The sequence below is a fragment of the Mixophyes fleayi genome, chromosome 6 (assembly GCF_038048845.1).
Source record: "Mixophyes fleayi isolate aMixFle1 chromosome 6, aMixFle1.hap1, whole genome shotgun sequence".
Classification (NCBI taxonomy): domain Eukaryota; kingdom Metazoa; phylum Chordata; class Amphibia; order Anura; family Limnodynastidae; genus Mixophyes; species Mixophyes fleayi.
Genome location: NC_134407.1, coordinates 125,745,204 through 125,757,822, shown reverse-complemented (window position 1 = coordinate 125,757,822; position 12,619 = coordinate 125,745,204). Strand labels below are relative to the sequence as shown.

The following is a 12,619-nucleotide window of genomic DNA, read 5'->3' as shown; positions in this document are numbered from 1 at the left end:
GTAGAGGAGTGGGTCACCACAATATCTTAAAAACCCTGAACTTTTATGATTCGCACCAATAATTGTACCTGGACTGCGTAGAGGAGTGGGTCACCACAATATCTTAAAAACCCTGAACTTTTATGATTCGCACCAATAATTGTACCTGGACTGCGTAGAGGAGTGGGTCACCACAATATCTTAAAAACCCTGAACTTTTATGATTCGCACCAATAATTGTACCTGGACTGCGTAGAGGAGTGGGTCACCACAATATCTTAAAAACCCTGAACTTTTATGATTCGCACCAATAATTGTACCTGGACTGCGTAGAGGAGTGGGTCACCACAATATATTAAAAACCCTGAACTTTTATGATTCGCACCAATAATTGTACCTGGACTGCGTAGAGGAGTGGGTCACCACAATATCTTAAAAACCCTGAACTTTTATGATTCGCACCAATAATTGTACCTGGACTGCGTAGAGGAGTGGGTCACCACAATATCTTAAAAACCCTGAACTTTTATGATTCGCACCAATAATTGTACCTGGACTGCGTAGAGGAGTGGGTCACCACAATATCTTAAAAACCCTGAACTTTTATGATTCGCACCAATAATTGTACCTGGACTGCGTAGAGGAGTGGGTCACCACAATATATTAAAAACCCTGAACTTTTATGATTCGCACCAATAATTGTACCTGGACTGCGTAGAGGAGTGGGTCACCACAATATCTTAAAAACCCTGAACTTTTATGATTCGCACCAATAATTGTACCTGGACTGCGTAGAGGAGTGGGTCACCACAATATCTTAAAAACCCTGAACTTTTATGATTCGCACCAATAATTGTACCTGGACTGCGTAGAGGAGTGGGTCACCACAATATCTTAAAAACCCTGAACTTTTATGATTCGCACCAATAATTGTACCTGGACTGCGTAGAGGAGTGGGTCACCACAATATCTTAAAAACCCTGAACTTTTATGATTCGCACCAATAAATGTACCTGGACTGCGTAGAGGAGTGGGTCACCACAAGATATATTAAAAACCCTGAACTTTTATGATTCGCACCAATAAATGTACCTGGACTGCGTAGAGGAGTGGGTCACCACAATATCTATTAAAAACCCTGAACTTTTATGAATCGCACCAATAAATGTACCTGGACTGCGTATAGGAGTGGGTCACCACAAGATATCTTAAAAACCCTGAACTTTTATGAATCGCACCAATAATTGTACCTGGACTGCGTAGAGGAGTGGGTCACCACAATATATATTAAAAACCCTGAACTTTTATGATTCGCACCAATAAATGTATCTGGACTGCGTAGAGGAGTGGGCACTGGGCACCACAATAAAATATATAAAAAACCTTCAACAGATCTGCATTACACTACACATACGGCTGCTCCTCCATCCTCTCCATCATATACATGTTGGAGTTTTAGCGTGTGACAACCTCTTGTTTTTGATAATGTCAGTGCATTTGGAATATTTTTCAATTTGCCCCACACCACTGAATGTACTTCATCTATGATACGCAATACGCATCTATCTATCTTGACTGCGTAGTGTGGTGGCCCCGATACACAATTTGGTACCGAGGCCACAATATAATTAAAAAACCCTCCACGTGTCGGAATTACACCAAACAAGTATCTGGACTGCATAGTGGGGTGGCCCCGGTACCCAATTTGATACCGGGGCCACAATACCTCCTCCAAACATGCTACAGACAATTCGTCATTGAGAGACCCCAGACAGACAGGGTCGAAGTGTTATTGTTTGACTTTGTAAACCCAAAAAAATGTCCCTGTTGCACATAGTCGTGCAATGAAGACTGACTTTTTCATTTAAAGGCACGATCTTTAAAGTGTAGTGTTTGTAAGTCTAAGTCATATTATACTTTTGGTAAAATTGGTTTTTTTTGTTCCTCTTTATGGTAATTAATTAGTAATAGAATTAAAGTAGGAAATAGAATTAAATAGAATTAAAGTAGGAAATAGAGTGGTATAGAGTTGTAGTGTGGTATAGATAGAGTGGTCCACACAATATAATAATAAAACCCTCAACTGGTCTGAATTCCACCAAACAAGTATCTTGACTGCGTAGTGTGGTGGCCCCGGTACACAATTTGGTACCGAGGCCACAATATAATTAAAAAACCCTCCACGTGTCGGAATTCCACCAAACAAGTATCTGGACTGCATAGTGGGGTGGCCCCGGTACCCAATTTGATACCGGGGCCACAATACCTCCTCCAAACATGCTACAGACAATTCGTCATTGAGAGACCCCAGACAGACAGGGTCGAAGTGTTATTGTTTGACTTTGTAAACCCAAAAAAATGTCCCTGTTGCACTTGCACATAGTCGTGCAATGAAGACTGACTTTTTCATTTAAAGGCACGATCTTTAAAGTGTCAGAAAGAGAGAGAAGACACAGGAGAGGAGAGTTGTAGCTGGGGACCTGGGGTGGAAGCTCCCAGGCTCCCCCAGCATTGCCTGGAAGTCTGAGCGTGGTGACTGAGCCAGGGCAAGGAATGTGTGCCCTGGATGAGGGGGAGAACTCCATGCCACTATAGTGAACCCAAGAGAGAGGGGGACACTGCACATGGAAGAGGCCCTGGAGTGAGGGCTGCTACAAGAGGCATGGTAGCTGTAGTGTCAGATCCTGAGGCTGAGAGTACACAGAGTGACGTGTCAGAGCACAGGAGACATTATCCCCGCAGAGGAGGGATGAGCTGCAGTTGAGAGGTATGTTGTTGAAATAGGACATGCACACTTTAACAAACCAATCATTTCAGCGACAGGGCCTACCAAACAACTTTGACTGAAATGATTGGTTTGTTTAGGCCCCCACACCAAAAAAGCTATTCATCTCTCCCTGTACAGACTAAACAGGCTCTACTGAGGCAAGATGTCGTCCTCATCCTCAACCTCTGATTCCTCTCCCCCTACAGTGTCTACTTCCTCCTCATCACACATTATCAATTCGTCCCCGCTGGACTCCACAACCACAGGTCCCTCTGTAGTATCTGGAGGGCAGTGCTGTACTTCATTGAGGAATTGATTATTCATTTTTATAAACATCATTTTTTCAACGTTGTGAGGAAGCAACCTCCTTCGCCGCTCACTGACCAGGTTCCCCGCTGCACTAAAAACTCTTTCCGAGTACACACTGGAGGGGGGACAACTCAGGTAAAATAGAGCCAGTTTGTACAGGGGCTTCCAAACTGCCTTTTTTTCCTGCCAGTAACAATATGGACTGTCTGACATGTCTACTTGGATGGTGTCAGCAAAGTAATCATCCACAATTTTTTCTATTGTGACAGCATCCAATGCAGCGAGAGTAGACATGTCTGCAATGGTTGGCAGGTCCTTCAGTCCGGACCAGATGTTATCAGCATCCCCGCCAGTGCCTCTTTTGGGAAAACTGAGCTTTTTCCTCGCAGCCATAGATGTGGAAGAAAATGAGGGTGGAGCTGTTGGCATGTCACGGTCCTCTTCAGAGGACAATCTCCTGACCAGCAGGTCTTTGCACCGCTGTAGACTTGTGTCCGCCGGAAACAGAGACACAACATACGCTTTAAACCGAGGATCGAGCACGGTGGCCAGAATGTATTCCTCTGACTTTAAAAGAGTGACCACCCTCGGATCCTGGCAAAGCGTACGAAGGGCTACATCCACAAGAGCTACATGCTTGGTGTAATCGCAATGGCTTACCAGCTCCTCCCTCACTTTCTCCAGCTGCTTCTGCAACAGCCTGATCAGGGGAATGACCTGACTCAAGCTGGCAGTGTCGGAACTGACTTCTCGTGTGGCAAGTTCAAATGGCTGCAGAACCTTGCACAACACGGAAATCAGTCTCCACTGCGCTTGACTCAGGCGCATCCCCACTCCTTTGCCTATGTCGTAGGTGGCTGTGTAGGCCTGAATGGCCTTTTGCTGCTCCTCCATCCTCTGCAGCATATAGAGGGTGGAGTTCCAGCGCGTCACAACCTCTTGTTTGAGGTGATGGCAGGGCAGGTTCAAGCTTTTTTGATATGCCTCTAGTCTGCGGTAGGCACTGGCTGAATGCCGAAAGTGTCCAGCAATTTTGCGGGCCACCGCAAGCATCTCCTGCACACCCCTGTCACTCTTGAGGTAATGCTGCACCACCAAATTAATGGTGTGGGCAAAACATGGGACGTGCTGGAAATTGCCCATATTTAATGCCCGCACAATGTTACTGGCATTGTCTGACACCACAAATCCCCATGAGAGTCTAAGTGGGGTAAGCCACTGGGAGATAATTTCCCTCATTTTCTCTAATATGTTGTCAGCGTTGTGCCTCTTATTAAAGCCTGTAATGCACAATGTTGCCTGCCTTTGCATGAGCAGCCATTTTGTAGATGCTGCTACTGATGCAGCTGTTGCTGTTGCTGCGGAAGGGGATGCATCTACCCAGTGGGCTGTCACAGTCATATAGTCCTTCGTTTGCCCAGAACCACTTGTCCACATGTCCGTGGTTAAGTGGACAGTGGGTACAACCGCATTTTTAAGAGCACTGAGGACACTTGATCGTACTTCTCTGTACATTTTTGGTATCGCCTGCCTAGTGAAGTGGAATCTCGAGGGGATTTGGTACCGGGGACACAATACCTCCATCAACCCTCTAAATCCCACTCCACTGATGGCGGACACCGGGCGCACGTCTAACACCAACATTGCAGTTACAGCCGCAGTTATACGCTTTGCAATAGGGTGACTACTATCGTATTTGGTGGTCATGGCAAACGACTGTTGGACGGTCAATTGTTTGGTGAAAGACTTAGCGGTCTTACGACTTCCCCTCTGGGAAGATGACCGACTAACAGCAGCAACAGCAGCAGTGGCAGTAGTAGGCGTACCGCTGCAGGATTCCTCGGATGAATCCCGTATTGAGGAGGACTCAGTCTGGCTGCTGACTTGGGCTGCAGGACTGAATCTGATGGAGATTGTGGAGGAAGTTGACGAGGAGGGTGTTGCTGGTGTGTATCCAACTGGACCACGGGATTTAGGTGTCCCTGTACCGATGAGGGTCCTAGCCCCAGTTCCTGAACTAACCACTGAACTATGAAGGTTATTCAGGTGACGTATAAGGGAGGATGTTCCTAGGTGGGCAAGATCCTTACCCCTGCTTATTTGAGCTTTACATAAGCTACATATTGCCATACATTGGTTGTCTGGATTTGGATAAAAATAACTCCAGACCGAAGAGGTGCATTTTTTGGTCTTCTGACCAGGCATGACGATGGGCTTTTTCATCCCATGGACATCAGCTGTTTCCCCCCCTGGTGCCTCATTTACAATAACCACATCACCATCCTCATCATCAAGTTCCTCCACAGCGCCAGCTACATCATCAATAGCCTCCTCCCGAGCCACCTCTTCCCGTACAGTGATGGGAAGGTCAGGCTTGACAACCACCAACACCCTTGGACTCGCCTTGGGGATTTGTGATAATTTCTCTTTAGAAGGCAGAGTTGTTTGCTGTTTTGTTGCTGACAGCATAACTCTCTTCAATTTTTTGTAGGGGGGGGGAGGAGGAGGAGGGCTAAGATCCGTGGGTGAAGCTGAACCACTAGTCATGAACACGGGCCAGGGCCTAAGCCGTTCCTTGCCACTCCGTGTCGTAAATGGCATATTGGCAACTTTACGTTTCTCCTCAGATGATTTTAAGTTTCTCTTTTTGCTACTTTTTCTTAACTTGGGCTTTTTGGATTTTACATGCCCGGTACTACGAGATTGGGCATCGGGCTTGGAAGACGACGTTGATGGCATTTCATCGTCTATGTCATGACTAGTGGCAGCAGCTTCAGCATTAGGAGGAAGTGGGTCTTGATCTTTCCCTACTTTATCCTCCAAATTTTTGGTCTCCATTATATGTAGCACAAGATACTGCAGAATGTGTGAACTTGGTAATATTGCAGTACCAATGGACTTATACTGCTGGATTGGTTTTGCAAATTTGGTTATAATTATTATTTTTTATTTTTTTTTTAAATTTTTTATTTTTTTTTACTTTTTTCTTATTTTTAAAAAACTTGGGAATAGTGGGGAAATAACTATGCCCTTAGAAGCACAGAGCACAGGACACAGCACCACTGGACTGAACAGGACACGGCACAGGACCCAGCAGCACTACGGAACTCAGCAGGACAGAGCACAGGACACAGCACCACTGGACTGATACTGCAGAATGTGTGAACTTGGTAATATTGCAGTACCAATGGACTTATAATGCTGGATTGGTTTTGCAAATTTGGTTATAATTATTATATATTTTTTTTTTTTTTAAATTTTTTATTTTTTTTTACTTTTTTTTTATTTTTTAAAAACTTGGGAATAATGGGGAAATAACTATGCCCTTAGAAGCACAGAGCACAGGACACAGCACCACTGGACTGAACAGGACACAGCACAGGACCCAGCAGCACCACTGACCTCAGAAGGACAGAGCACAGCACACAGCACCACTGGACTGATACTGCAGAACACAGCACAGCACAGCACAGCACAGCACAGCACTAAACAGCACAGCACAGCACAGCACTAAACAGCACAGCACTAAACAGCACAGAACTAAACAGCACAGAACTAAACAGCACAGAACTAAACAGCACAGAACTAAACAGCACAGAACTAAACAGCACAGAACTAAACAGCACAGAGGACCACCTAACATACCCTCCCTCTACCCTGATCAATGCCCGAGTGAAGATGGCGGCGACTAGCGGGGAATTTATAGGATCCGAGTATCGCGAGATCCGACAACGGGATTATGAGTCAGTTTCACTTTTGAATTTGGCGCCAATACCCGGATCTGTCTCGGATCCGACTCGGATCCGCAACGTTCGGGTGGGCTCGGATTTCAGAAATCCGAGTGCGCTCATCCCTACCAGGAACATGTATAAATATATAAATGAACCAATTTAAATCATAGGAGAGTTCCCCCTGGTGTTGGAGGATGTCCCTACATCCTCCTACTCTATGCCACAAAGATAAACTCAAGGAAAAATAACAGTGCATTGTAACCAATGCACGCGCCCGTCTGCTAGATCACGCCAGGATGCGGCATACCGCCGCTGCTCGTGACACCACCATAAGAATTTTATTGTCACCCAAGTTAGATGGATGTCCAAAATGACACAGGGCTTTCGAAGTGAATTATATACAGTATGTCCTGAGACCTGGCATTTCACAAGACCTGAGTCTCACCTCTGCTCATTTGGCCTGGCTAAGTCTAACTGCTCTGCATACACAAACTACTCAGAGATCTTATCTGTCTCTGTGCCTGGCTACTTTCACAAGACCATTGACACTTGCCTAGGTCAGTCTTAGGTCAGTTAACAAAAAACACTTTAAAAGGTTACATAAAATTTGCACAGTGATATACAAAAAATAACAATAACAATAACAATCAGTCATTAGATATACTACATTTCGTCAGAACTTCTTCTTTTGTAGAATTAATTTTCTCATTTGGGCTCCAGTACCACCTCTGCGCCCATATCTATATGTCCTCCCTGACCTCTGAAATGTGTTTCTGCTATCTTCACATGGATGTACCATGCTACCTAAAGCTCACGCCATTTTGGAGGGTGGGAGGGGGCGGGCGAGGCCAATCGCGTCATTTTGGCCCCGCCCCCGTGACGTGAATTACGGTTTTGCGGGGGGGGCGGGACCAAACTGACGCGCTTGCCTAGTCCCGCCCCCTCCCGCCCTCCAGTCACGCCCCCTCTCCCGGAAACAAGTTTTTGGGAGTTGGTAAGTATGGGATATATATGGAATAAAAATAACATATCATAGTGTAACCAATCCTGATTGTTGTAAATCAGTTTTAGTGATAAATAAATATGATGCGAGAAATAAAACTGAATTTCTCATATCACAAGACTATGTTACGTTGCAAGGGGTGCAAATAAAAGTTTATTATTTTGCATGTAAGAAAAATACTGGCTGCTTTTCATGTAGCACACAAATACATGATAGCTTTATCTGTACACTGACATTTAAAGTTAATCTAGGACATGACCTAGCCCAACAAATGTTTCCTTCCAATTAGAACCTGAAGTAACCTGTTTTTCTAAGAACAGCCTCTTTCCTACAGGAGCCAAAATGTTTAAACATTACTTGAGATTTGGCAGTTGTAGTCATTTGGCCAAGGAGCAAGAGATCACATTGTACATTATATTAAGTAGATGGAAGGTCAGGGATTAACAAAGAGCAAGCTACTACACGAGCAGCAGGAACATAATTAATCTGCCACAGGTAAATCTGAGGGGGGAAAGCAGTATTATATCTCCAGCATAGTCCTACAGTATGTTGGCAACCATTTTTTACCGTTATACTCTCCTGTTATATTGTTCAGCACCAGAAATCTTAGAAATAGATTTTTTTAACAATATGTAGTCCAATACTGCAATGCTTTATCTTTAAAGAGAAATATAGACTACATGATCTAGTAATCCAGTGTCCAAAAGGAACAATACTATTTTAATAAATAACCATATATAATGAATGGTTGGTATACAAGAAAATACACAGCATTGTGACCCCAATGGCAGCAAAGCCAACATTGCCAGACTTCTGGTATGCAGGACCTATGTTTTCTTAAACCTACCCCATGTATTTATGCCATATTTTTGGACTCTTGATACACCATAATCTACTATACAGACTTACTGATAGAATGGTTTGGAATAAAGTGGTGTTTGTAGTGTAGTGTTTGTAACTCTGATCAGTAAAATGTACTTTGTGAATATTTGTATCAGTAACTCTGCCAAGATGTAAGTGCATGTCTTTAAATACAAAAAAATAGTCATATAATATGCCATGTTCCTCTTTAATCTTATAGTCGGTCTGAATTCTGTTGGCCAGGTCACAATGCCACCGTATGAAAGGGGTTTCCAAATAGGAATAACATTGATTAGATGTGCCCAGTGCCTGCCTAGTGTCACATCATATATCACACTATTTAGGACAGGGTCCTAATGGGATGCAATACAGGTCCAAAACCGAAATTATAGTCTATGGAGCTGGTCTGACATTAGTGGCCCCACCTATATGTGGATCTACCAATCAGCGCATTTCTACAGAGCACGCCTGGAAAGTTTGTTACAGAGTGAACGCAGTGAGAAGGTGACTACTGGGCTTGACATAACCGGAGTGGGACTGTGGGCAGTGCCAAAAGACTTGCACATGCGATGTCATAGGTGTACTGGATGGGTACTTTGGGGCTACACTTTAAGCACAAAGAGAAGGAGGAGTGTAGTCCTGTGGATATTTGGCATTATATTTGTTGTTACCATTGAAATAGGTGTTTGAGTGTTCCTCTGACAAGAAAGACAATAAATAGGTTTTGGGATACGGAAGATATCCATTTCCATATTTACTAAAGCGATTGTAGAAACATTTCAGGAAAAATGTTCTACACTGTTCTGTTGCCAGGTTACCATCTGGAATGCCTGTCATATTTTTCAAACATTTGTGATGACAGTGCAATAAGCAGTTGCTTTATAAAATGACTCTTCACCTCATCATGGCATTGAAGCATTTTCTTGTACTTCTCCGTCCTGACAGATCCAGCTGGTCACTGGGGAGGGGGGAGACTGGCATCCTTTCAGTCAGGACTGTGTTTGCCGAGCTTGTCAGCTTTCCTCTTGAAACCTAGGCTGAGTTGGCACTTCAACACTGTACAGTGTCGATAGTGTACCAACTGTAACAATGGAGAGCCCTCTCCTTTTCCCCCTTGACTTGACTTATACCAAAGATGCATGTAAGTTCTGCCTTATTCATTACCTTTCCTTTCCTAGGAGTTGTCTGTGTGACCATTTACTACAGACCTTGGACTGTATGACAGCACAATTGAGAGTGCTGCTGGTTAAAAAAAATAATGAACTTTTGGCATAAACTTAAACTGAGGAACAACAGAGTACTGTTAGCTACACGGCAAATTGTTTATTGCATTCTTTAAAGTTTCTTGGCCACCAAGGAAGGGATTCCCAGGCAGCTATAATTGCATCTGTATAAATTTTATTTGGACTTATAATGGTAGACCATGGACTTCTACACAAATGCGGCATTTAGGTTGTGATATACAGAGAATTGCCTGTCTGTTGGAGCAAAATGGGGCTGGCAAGGAACCTTGATGATAAATATCATGTGTCTGCTGACCCACCACTAGTTTTGATCAACAATTGATGCAGCATTTCGCCCCATGGTCCATTTAGCTGTGTTTTTGCCCCCAATAATTGTGATAAATAGCAGGTAGACTACAGGATGACATTAAGACATTGAGGGGTATATTTACTAAACTGCAGGTTTGAAAAAGTGGAGATGTTGCCATAGCAACCAATCAGATTCTAGTTATCATTAATTTTGTACATTCTATAGAATGCCAGCTAGAATCTGATTGGTTGCTATAGGCAACATCTCCACTTTTTCAAACCCGCAGATTAGTAAAAGTACCCCTGAGTATGTTATTGCATATAATTGATCTGCAACATATTCCCCTTAAACTTTTCAAGAGTAAAAGAGTTTCTGGGATTTCCAGAATTCCTCCTGAACTGAGCTCAACTCTTCATCTTTTAACACAAAGAAGTGAGAGATTGTAGGGCCAGGAATCAAATCAAACTGTTCATGAGCCTTTACTGGACTAATGCCAGTTGACATCTATACATTGTGTTAGAGTGGCATGTGCACTGTGCTGTCGTGTGTATATATTCAGTATATGTATACAGTCATGGCCAAAAGTTTTGAGAATGACACAAATATTATTTTTCACAAAGTCTGCTGCCAAAGTTTTTATGATGGCAATTTGCACATACTCCAGAATGTCATGAAGAGTGATCAGATGAATTGCAATTAATTTTAAAGTTTCTCTTTGCCACGACAATGAACTTTATCCCAAAAACAACATTTCCACTGCATTTCACTTTAGCCCTGCGACAAAAGGACCAGCTGACATCTGGTCAGTGATTCTCTCGTTAACACAGTTGAGAGTGTTGATGAGGACAAAGCTGGAGCTCACTCTGTCATGCTGATTGAGTTAGAAAAACAGACTGGAAGCTTTAAAAGGGTGGTGGTGCTTGACATCTCTGTTCTCCCTCTATTAACCATGGTTATCTGCAAGGAAACACATGCAGTCATCATTGCTTTGCACAAAAAGGGATTCACAGGCAAGGATATTGCTGCTAGTAAGATTGCACCTAAATCAACCATTTATCGGAACATTAGGAACATCAAGGAGAGAGGTTCAATAGTTGTAAAGAAGGCTTCAGGGTGCCCAAGAATGTTTAACAAGCACCAGGACCGTCTCCTAAAGTTGATTCAGCTGTGGGTTCAGGGCACTATCAGTGCAGAGCTTGCTCAGGAATGGCAGCAGACAGGTGTGAATACATCTGCATGCAAAGTGAGGCAAAAACCTTTGGAAGATGGCCTGGTGTTAAGAAGGCCAGCAAAGAAGCCACTTCTCTCCAGGAAAAATATCAGGGACTGACTGATATTCTGCAAAAGGCACAGAGATTGGACTGCTGAGGACTGGGGTAAAGTCCTATTCTCTGATGAATCCCCTTTCAGATTGCTTGGGGCATCTGGAAAAATGGAAAATGCTTGTCTGGAGAAGGAAAGGTGAGCGCTACCATCAGTCCTGTTTTATGCCAAGCATCCTGAGACCATTTATATGTGGGGTTGCTTTTCAACCAAGGGAGTGGGCTCACTAACAATTTTGCCTAAGAACACAACCATGAATAAGAAAACCAACACATCCTCCAAGAGCATCTTCTCCCAATCATCCAAAAACATTTTGGTGACGAACAATGCCTTTTCCAGCATGATGGAGCACCTTGCTATAAAGCAAAAGTGATAAGTATTTGGTTCGGGGATCAAAACATCGAAATTTTGAGTCCATTGCCAGGAAACTCCCAAGACCTTAATTCCATTGAGAACTTGTGGTCGATCCTCAAAAGGCGGGTGGACAAACAAAAACCCACAAATTCTGGCAAACTCTGAGCATTAACTAGGCAAAAATGGGCGGCCTTCAGTTAGTATGGGGCCCAGAAGCTGATTGACAGCATGCCAGGAGGAATTGCAGAGGTCTTCTAAAAGAGGGGTCAACACTGCAAATATTTGACTCTTTGCATAAACTTAATGTAATTGTCAATAAAAGCCTTTGACACTTATGAAATGCTTGTAAGTTTTCTTCAGCATACCATAGCAAAATCTGATATAAAGGTCTAAAAAACTGAAGCAGCAAATTTTGTGAAAACCAATAATTGTGTCATTCTCAAAATTTTTGGCCATGACTGTACACTAGAGACGTTCAGGCTTGGTTTCCTGAGAACCAAACACACCCGAACTTATCAGATTTGAGTACCGAGCCATCACGGTACTTTTGCGTGCCCTCAGCATTGAAAACAAGGCAAAACGCCATTGTTACGTCAAAAAGGAAAACAGAAAGTTGCGCAGAAGTACCTAATTGAGCATTTATTATGAATGTAGTAAAAATATACAAAATAAGTACATCAAAACAGTATTAAACCACAATTCCTATGGCATGCAATATGGATATTTATAGATACTAGCCCTTCATGAATAAGAATAAAG

At 43.3% G+C, this 12,619-nt stretch overlaps 1 protein-coding gene across 2 annotated transcripts in view; it reads left to right on the top strand.

Annotated features, from left to right (window-relative positions):
- The first annotated feature begins 8,211 nt into the window (after positions 1-8,211).
- LOC142160383 (glycine N-acyltransferase-like) overlaps positions 8,212-12,619 on the top strand; it is a 98,516-nt gene continuing 94,108 nt past the window's right edge. The window contains exon 1 of one of the 2 annotated variants that reach the window (XM_075215288.1): positions 8,212-8,284. The gene's annotated coding sequence lies outside the window, so the exon portion shown is untranslated. The remainder of the gene's footprint in view (positions 8,285-12,619) is intronic. The other variant, XM_075215290.1, reaches the window with a different exon arrangement.